Below are 7,790 nucleotides of genomic sequence, written 5' to 3'. Positions count from 1 at the left end.
AAGAGATAGTCCTACTGCCCTTTAAGGTGGAGTAGACATCTGGTTCAGTCATCTTGCCATTTAAATACCTACTCTGATGAAAACTGTGTTTTTGGTCCAATGTTCCTCTGGGATTTTTTTCTGATGATGGAGGACATACATACAGACAATTAAGCTTAGAATTGCACTTCTGTATATTTGTTTTTTCAAATTATTAGGAATCAGGAGCAGACAAAAATTCAGTCAGATAAGATTGTATATATGTGACATAGTGTAAATACAGGCCACTTGCAGACAAATAGATCCATATACGTCTTGATTTTCCTTGCCTGACCTGGTATCTAGCTCAAAACTGTACATATGAAAAGCTCCAATGTTGCTTACAATTTTGGTGCACCAGTAATGTAAGCTTGTAAGGGGCTGTAAACTAGCGGGAGAGTTTGTAGACAAAAGGATAATGGGAAATAGGGGCAGGCTCACTCTGCATCAGCAGTCCCGCCCACAAGAGGTGAATTTCTAATGAATTCCTAATTTCTAATGAATTCAATTCAATTTTAATTATATAGCCCAAAATCACAATAACAGTCGTCTCGATGGGCTTCGAAGTAAACATGAACTCAAAAGGATCATGAATACAAAGAGTTCAATAGGAAAATACTAAAATGAACTAACAAACTGACTAAGCTATACTGGCATCCCTGCCCTTAGACCAGTGTTTTTCAACCTTTTCTGAGCCACGGCACACTTTAACCTTAAAAAAAATCCCGCGGCACACCAGCATCCAAAAAAAAAAAAAAAAGGAGAAACTCATGGTCTGTATTGATCTACAGTCCCTCCACAATCTCACATGCATTTTTGAGATAATTGTATCAGAAAAAGCTGGAAACTGCAGCTGTTTTTTTTCCTAAAAAATGCAATAAAAGTTAAGTTAGAAGATTTAAAAACAGATTGATGTGTGTTCGTTGTTTCAAGACGTTTAACAACAGATCTCCTTGTGCGCTGTCAATCTCATGACCCAATGCATCATGGGAGATGTAGTGCATAAAACGGCTGGAGATCGGTTTTCGGAGCTTCATTGTTTTGTTCACTTGTTCCACGGTCTGATACCGGATTCTGTGCAAAGCTACACCGCTAAAGACGAGCTTAAGCTGGTGTTTTTGTTAGAACTGAGCGACTTTACGAGCTAAATCGGGACAAGGAAGTGAAGACTTTAACCACTTCTGATTGGTCAGACTGATGACATGTGATTAAGCTCCCCAAGAATGATTGGTGGAGACAGTTAAAGGGACGGGACTTTTCCAAAATACAGCCGAAGGTGCAGCCGAATCGCGGTACTGTACAGTCATTCTTATCAAAATGTCTTTAATAAAATAAAATAAAGGCAAAGAAAAAGTATTTTATGATCTTTTATATTCCTAACTCCTCAGTGTTTTATCAGGGCCTGTTTGGATGAACAGAGAGCTGAAATCCTGGAGATGGGAAATGTTTTTAGATCAGTGAATGAGGGCAATTTCCCACGGCACACTTGACCATCTCCCACGGCACACTAGTGTGCCGCGGCACACTGGTTGAAAAACACTGCCTTAGACCCCCTTCGCGTTAAGGAAAAACTCCTAAAAAAACGGATTCCGGAAAAAACGAAGAAACCTCAGGGGTGCCCACATGAAGGAGGGATCCTCCCCCAGGACGGACAGGCGATTTACCAGAACTCTTAGAGAAGAAATAACTTATCTAAATCTACAACTACATATATAAAGTCCAGCAGACGAGCTTCATCCAGCCGTGGTTGGGGGGACAGTCAGGGGCGCGAGTCGAGCCGGAGACAGGAACCACAGCCAGGTGTAGCAGCAGGAGCAGAGACGAGGTACACTAATGAACTCCTGTCCTCTGCAGAAACTTTCCTAGAAAACAACATAGGTTTTTTTGCTCAATCATAATTTAAAGATCACTGGGAATGCTTTAAGAATAGATCAAATGATGATTGGAGTGGGTCTTTGGGGAGAAAACATTGACAAGAGCTCATTCTGATTCAAAAAGAAATGTAAGAAATTTTCATACAAACAACTAAACAACCCTGAGATCAAATAGATAAAGACTGAAGTCAGTTATGTCTCTGGGAAATGTTAAAGTTGGCTAAAACAGCTTGAATCCACATAAAAGTTTAATCAAAGTTGTTTGGAGTAAAGTGGCTAAAAAGTAATAAATGTGAAAGAAGAAAAGAAAATTTTAAGATATAATAGACTTTTAGGTCTGTGAAAATCTTGCTGCATAGTTTCATAATCTAATGATTTCCAGAGTCACACTTGTTGGTCCTTCTAACTGACCAAAAATAGAGCTTTTTCCTAAAATGAGAACTGTTGACAGACAATTACTGCTCTGGAAGATCTTGATATTCTCCTATTTAAGGTCAACTTTTTTTTGAGAACTGTTAAGCTAGAAACCCAATTTAAAAAAAAGAAACATGCAATACCTAAATTTGTACACAGGGAAAAACCTATGCCTTTCATGAAAACAGTTCTAAAATTGACTATGAATACTTTTCTCGTTCATTTTAACAGGCACGCTGTAATTTGTAGCCGTTGTACAATTTTAGAGCTGTTTTCAGGAAATACATTTTCCCTCTGGACAGTCGTTACACGTTTTGGTATGAGACTAGGTTCAAACAGCATAAATTGAAGACTATCACTCGTCTCGTACAACAGTTCAATGTCTTTCTGTAACATCCAGGAAATCTTCTCACAGCCCTACTCTCAATCCAAGCCATCAACTTCTTTTCTAAAAAACTGTTTATTAAAAACAAGATCTGTCTCAAAACAAATTTAGAAAAATCTGAGAGCAAATAGGGTTTATGGGTAGATGATTAGGAGATTGGACTTCTTAAAACTTTGGCTTTCAGCTAATTGTGCACCTTTCGGTCTATGAATGATCTTCTTTTCTAACTGAAACAGTAAATAAAGCAATATTTACGCCTTCTTCCTTTATACCCATTTTATAATGGATTTTTCACAACAATGGGAGGACTACAGCCATTGACTAAACATTATCATAATTAAGGGTTACTGCATAAACGAGCATTTCAAAGTTATAGCATTTATGATGTGAATACCAGTCAAAGGTTAAGGCTTTGAAATTTTCTCTGTGAACTTAGGCCCCCAGATCTTCCAGTACATTTGTGCACTGTGGGGGGGCAGGATGGACTGGCGTTGAGGCTACCATGTTGGGGGCTGGGTCTTGGGGATGAATGATTATAAACAAAGCCTCTTGATCTGATAAATGGAAGGTACAAAAGAAGTGGGTCACTGCCTCCTGCAGCATTAGGAGCGGGGGGGGGGGGGGGGGGGCATGGGGTACCCCCCTACCATGGACAATGAGTGATTTCCTCAAAGCAAATTAAAATCTCAACGAATGAAATTCAAAGCTAAGTCGATTCATCGGCTTTATCCTTATTAGTCTAATACTGATAATTAATGGTGACAAATCTTTGGGATAAACATTAAACATCACTGAGTTTTGGTTGTTTGTGCTTTTATTGTAGCTTCAGATATGCTACAAATGTTTCAAAATAATACTTTTTTGAAGCTTAATGCAGCATGGAGCTTGTTGGGATGATCATATTGAGAATATTTCGTTGCAACGGTGAAGTTTTGTAGGTAGGTTGTTAGCGAGTGCCCTCTGTAGGAAGGAAAGGGAACTGCATGTTGACGCCTTAAAAGAATTGATAAACAAGGAAAATTACCAGAGAAATGCATTAAATACAAAGATAATGTCTTCACAGGAATTCTTATGAAGATTCAAACTGCCCAAATACTTATGTCCTCTATTTACTTTCTTTTTAGCTTTTGTGGGATTTAATTTAGGTCATAAACTTGAGATTTCCATGCACTTTGAAAGTGAGAGGAAACATTAAATATTAAGAGCAGACTCTTTGAAAAATGTGTGTGTGTGCTTATACAATATAAGTTTTTTATTCTCACAGCCTATTTTCTACGGGAGTGCCAGTTTCTGCTCAACGTTATGTAACAAAATTAGGGCATTTTAAACCCAAGGATTGCTGTTTTTCCTGACAGCATCAGCGTGGGAGAATGCACTGTTTTGGGGTGAGGCAGGCTGAGTTCACATCCAGTGGATGGCAGTGTTTGTGTACTTTTACTGTGACGTGAAAAGGTTCAGCATTTTCTGATGAGGCTGTATACCCTACCCGACTTTTACTTTGATATATGGAACTATTTTATGGGAATAATGCAAAGTTTTTTTTCTTCTTTTAGGTTAAGCTACTACATTAAAAAAAAAAATAGATTCATGCAGCAAAATATATATTTATTTATATATGTTCAGATGCAACTATTATAATGGGATGACTTTCATTGTGATTTTTATTAATGTTTATAGTGTCTTTCATTAGATGGATTCCGATAACTGACCTTATTTTTTTATTTTTGGGTTAAAATGAAGATGCTATTGGTTTTTCACAGAAACAATACCTTGTTGCTAGGTAACGTCATGATTAAGCCTTCGATTCTGCCTAGCATCATTTCACTAAATGCATTTCTATAACACTGACAGAAGAGCACAAAAAGGCAGATGTTGCATTTTTCGCCGACAGTTCTGCACTCAACTGTATTTCTTGTATTTGGGATTTAGCCGTGTTTGCTGTACTTTACGATTTAATATTATTTTTTATTTTTTTGCAGGTTTCCATAGCATCATATTTGGCAGTTTGGAAAAACTGTACAGTGGCAGCAGCACAAACCTCTAACATCACATTGCATTACATAATGGCACAAAAAGACCAAATCTATTTATAAACCACTGCATTTTGCTTTTCTTGGGGATATTTTAAGATCAATAAGACATCTTCTCTGAAATGTTGACTTCTCCCCCCCGAAGACACCAAACTCTTGGATTTTTTCATTCATTCATTCCGTTTTCTGAGGCAGAGAATGTTTTGGTCCTGTCTAGTCTACCAGAAGATCTCTGCAATCAAAAAACACCCTTTCTAGAATTGCTGCTTTACAAGTCTCACTGGGAAGTTTTATCAATAATTCCAATTTTTGTTGAAGCTGGAATCGTGTGTTTAATGGACCACATTACCACTGCTAAATTTCTCATGAAAATCTTTACATTTTCATGCCAAAGATGAGCAAGTACAACTTTTCAGCTTGGTCTTCAATCTTTCAACAGCAAAGGTTTACACACTGTTGTATCATCTCACACTTGGAGGCAAGACAGTAACCTGTAGATGACAGCAATCCCGTTTTAACAACAAGGAAATGCCTTATTTGATTTTTTGGTTTGCATCAAAATTTGTGCTGGCCAGCAATGGTAAACCATTCAGGGTCTAACCCACCTTCATCTGACAGTGGCTGGGATAGGCTCCAGCAACCCTGTTAGTGTGACCCCCAAAAGGATTAAGCAGGATTGGAAAATGGAAGGATGGAATTTCTATACATCGGAAAACAATCAAAATACCTCCAAAATTGGTGTTACAGTTTAGAATGTGGCTTATTTCTGTCTCATTCTACAGCCACGTTAACACCAGGCATCTGACCCGTGTTCAAGAATTTCCATTTTGTGTGTTCTTGAACTTGCGTTTAGCCCATGGTATTCACACAGGACAAGCATGGAGCAGTTTCTCATCCTTTTTCTATTGTTTACAAGCACATGTCTGCCACTTACAGTTGAAGGGTTCGGTGTGAAATGCAATGCAAGCTAGTGATAACGTAAAAAAATTAAATGGGCCAAAAAATGCGCATGGAGTCAAAAAAGATAAAAGGTCAAAAATCAGTAACAAAACCAAAACACACATGTCCAAGGAAGTTTTGAAATCATTATAGGATAACCACACAACCTACGGCTTGGTGCCCATTATCGGAACGTCGTAAAAAATGAATATGCGATTCCTTGCCCCACGCGGAAAAAGGATGTAAGACACGACAAATTCGATAAAGGAATGTGCCTGTAGTAAACAAATAAGGTCGCAAAAAATGTGCTGACTCAGCTCAAGGGAGAAAATTCGGGAAATGTTTTTTAGAATCAGCTAACAAAACCAACATAACCTTGTTAAGGATATCCAAACAAAGTTTTGAAATCATTATGGGATGGCGACACGACCTACGGTTTAGTGGCCATTTTGTGCCAAAATCTGTGATTTCGCAATTTTTGCGTTTTTACACAATATTGAAAAATGAATTTTTTTTCAAGCGATTTTCACAAAATTTCACGCACATGTCGCTATCTTAAGTCTACAACCACCTCTGGAGTTTCATTGACCTTTGACTTCGGGAAAAGGCTGCCATCTTGAATTAAAAAAAAAAAGCACCTTAACTATCGGATACAAATGTTAACTTGTCATTGGGGTTTTTATCAAACGTGTCGTAACTTCTCGGGCATCAATAGCAAGCTACTGTGGAAAAAGTGTTGCAATCAGACGTAGATTTTGAACAGCGTGCGTTTGGCAAGCTCGCAAAAGTGGCGTACTGTAATAACTCTTATGTTTTTCAATTGAATTCTGTGAAATTGAATGCATGCATCCATGGCTGGAACTGAAAATATTGAAAAAAAACTGAACATGTGTTTTAGGAATGTGGGTGTGGTTAGCAAAAAACCTCTGTTGCTCAGGACATCCAAAAGTGTCGTTTGTCCGATTTCTCTGAAACTGACCTTGTTATGTTTGTTATCCCCAGGCAACCAAAACATAAAGTGGTTGCCATGGAGAGAAAATCAACACAAAAGCCACCATTTAGAAAAAAATGAATTTTCTATCAACTTTTCACATGTAGCTCTTACCAATATGATACTATTAAGCAATGTGTTTTTCTGAGTGAGTTGATGATGCTGATCGAAATGCTAGCACTTTTAGCCTCATTAGCATATATAGCATAGTTAGCATAATGAGCATCTTAAGTAAAATGTTTTTCTGAATCAGTTGATGATACTGATGGCAATGCTCGCAATTTTAGCCTGAATTATAGCCAGAAAGAGAAGAGTGAGTTAAATGCACGTAGTGGCCGCTCAGCATGTGGGGTCGTGTCAAAGGTGGGTGGTGAGAGCGGCGGTGGTGCTTAGACCCGGGCGGCAAGGGCGATGGTGGTGCATAGAGGCGGGTGGCAAGTGTGAGAGCGGGTAGAGGTGGGGGGCGAGGCCGTGGGCGGGTAGCGTCTGCGGGCCATACAACGCCGCTCGCGCCTTTAATTATTATCATTATTGTTATTAATATTATTGTTGTTATTATTATTATTATTATTATTATTATATGTCACTATCATATCTGAGTCCCTGATTGGTCAAAGTTCAACACACAGTCAATGTGCGCACGCGTTGTATGTAGAGCTCAAAAACGTTATAGAAATATGCAGTGCTACATGTGAACTCAAGAGTTTTGAACATGGAAGCCCGAAAAGGCGCATTTATGGACTCGTTGCTGAGGGCGGTGTGAACATTGCTTGAAAATAGCTTCAAACTTGGGTGATGATTTATGAAATGTTGTTCATGTTTTCTCTGCTACCAGCTATCACTGTAGCACCAAATAAATTATATTTTCAAAGATTTCTTCAAAAGGTTACTCTTCATATATTCTCTGATGCAACACCTTTTGCAAGATTAGGTAGCATTGGTGTGTGTAAAGCCTGTGAATAGAATGTACTTGTGACATGTAATCAAGACGAGTTTTGTTGCTGTGTTAAGCATCTTGTTGTCAACGATTCTGGTGGAAATGGAAGGTGCAGCAGCTGACAGTGCATGGTTTATACTTTTTTTTTTCCTTTTGAGTAGCTTGCAAAGGATATCAAAAGTTTACAGTACTGTTATCTCTT

Source organism: Oryzias latipes, chromosome 9 (assembly GCF_002234675.1).
Source record: "Oryzias latipes chromosome 9, ASM223467v1".
NCBI classification, from domain to species: domain Eukaryota; kingdom Metazoa; phylum Chordata; class Actinopteri; order Beloniformes; family Adrianichthyidae; genus Oryzias; species Oryzias latipes.
The sequence above is the reverse complement of the archived record's forward strand: the minus strand, read 5'-3'. Positions refer to the sequence as shown.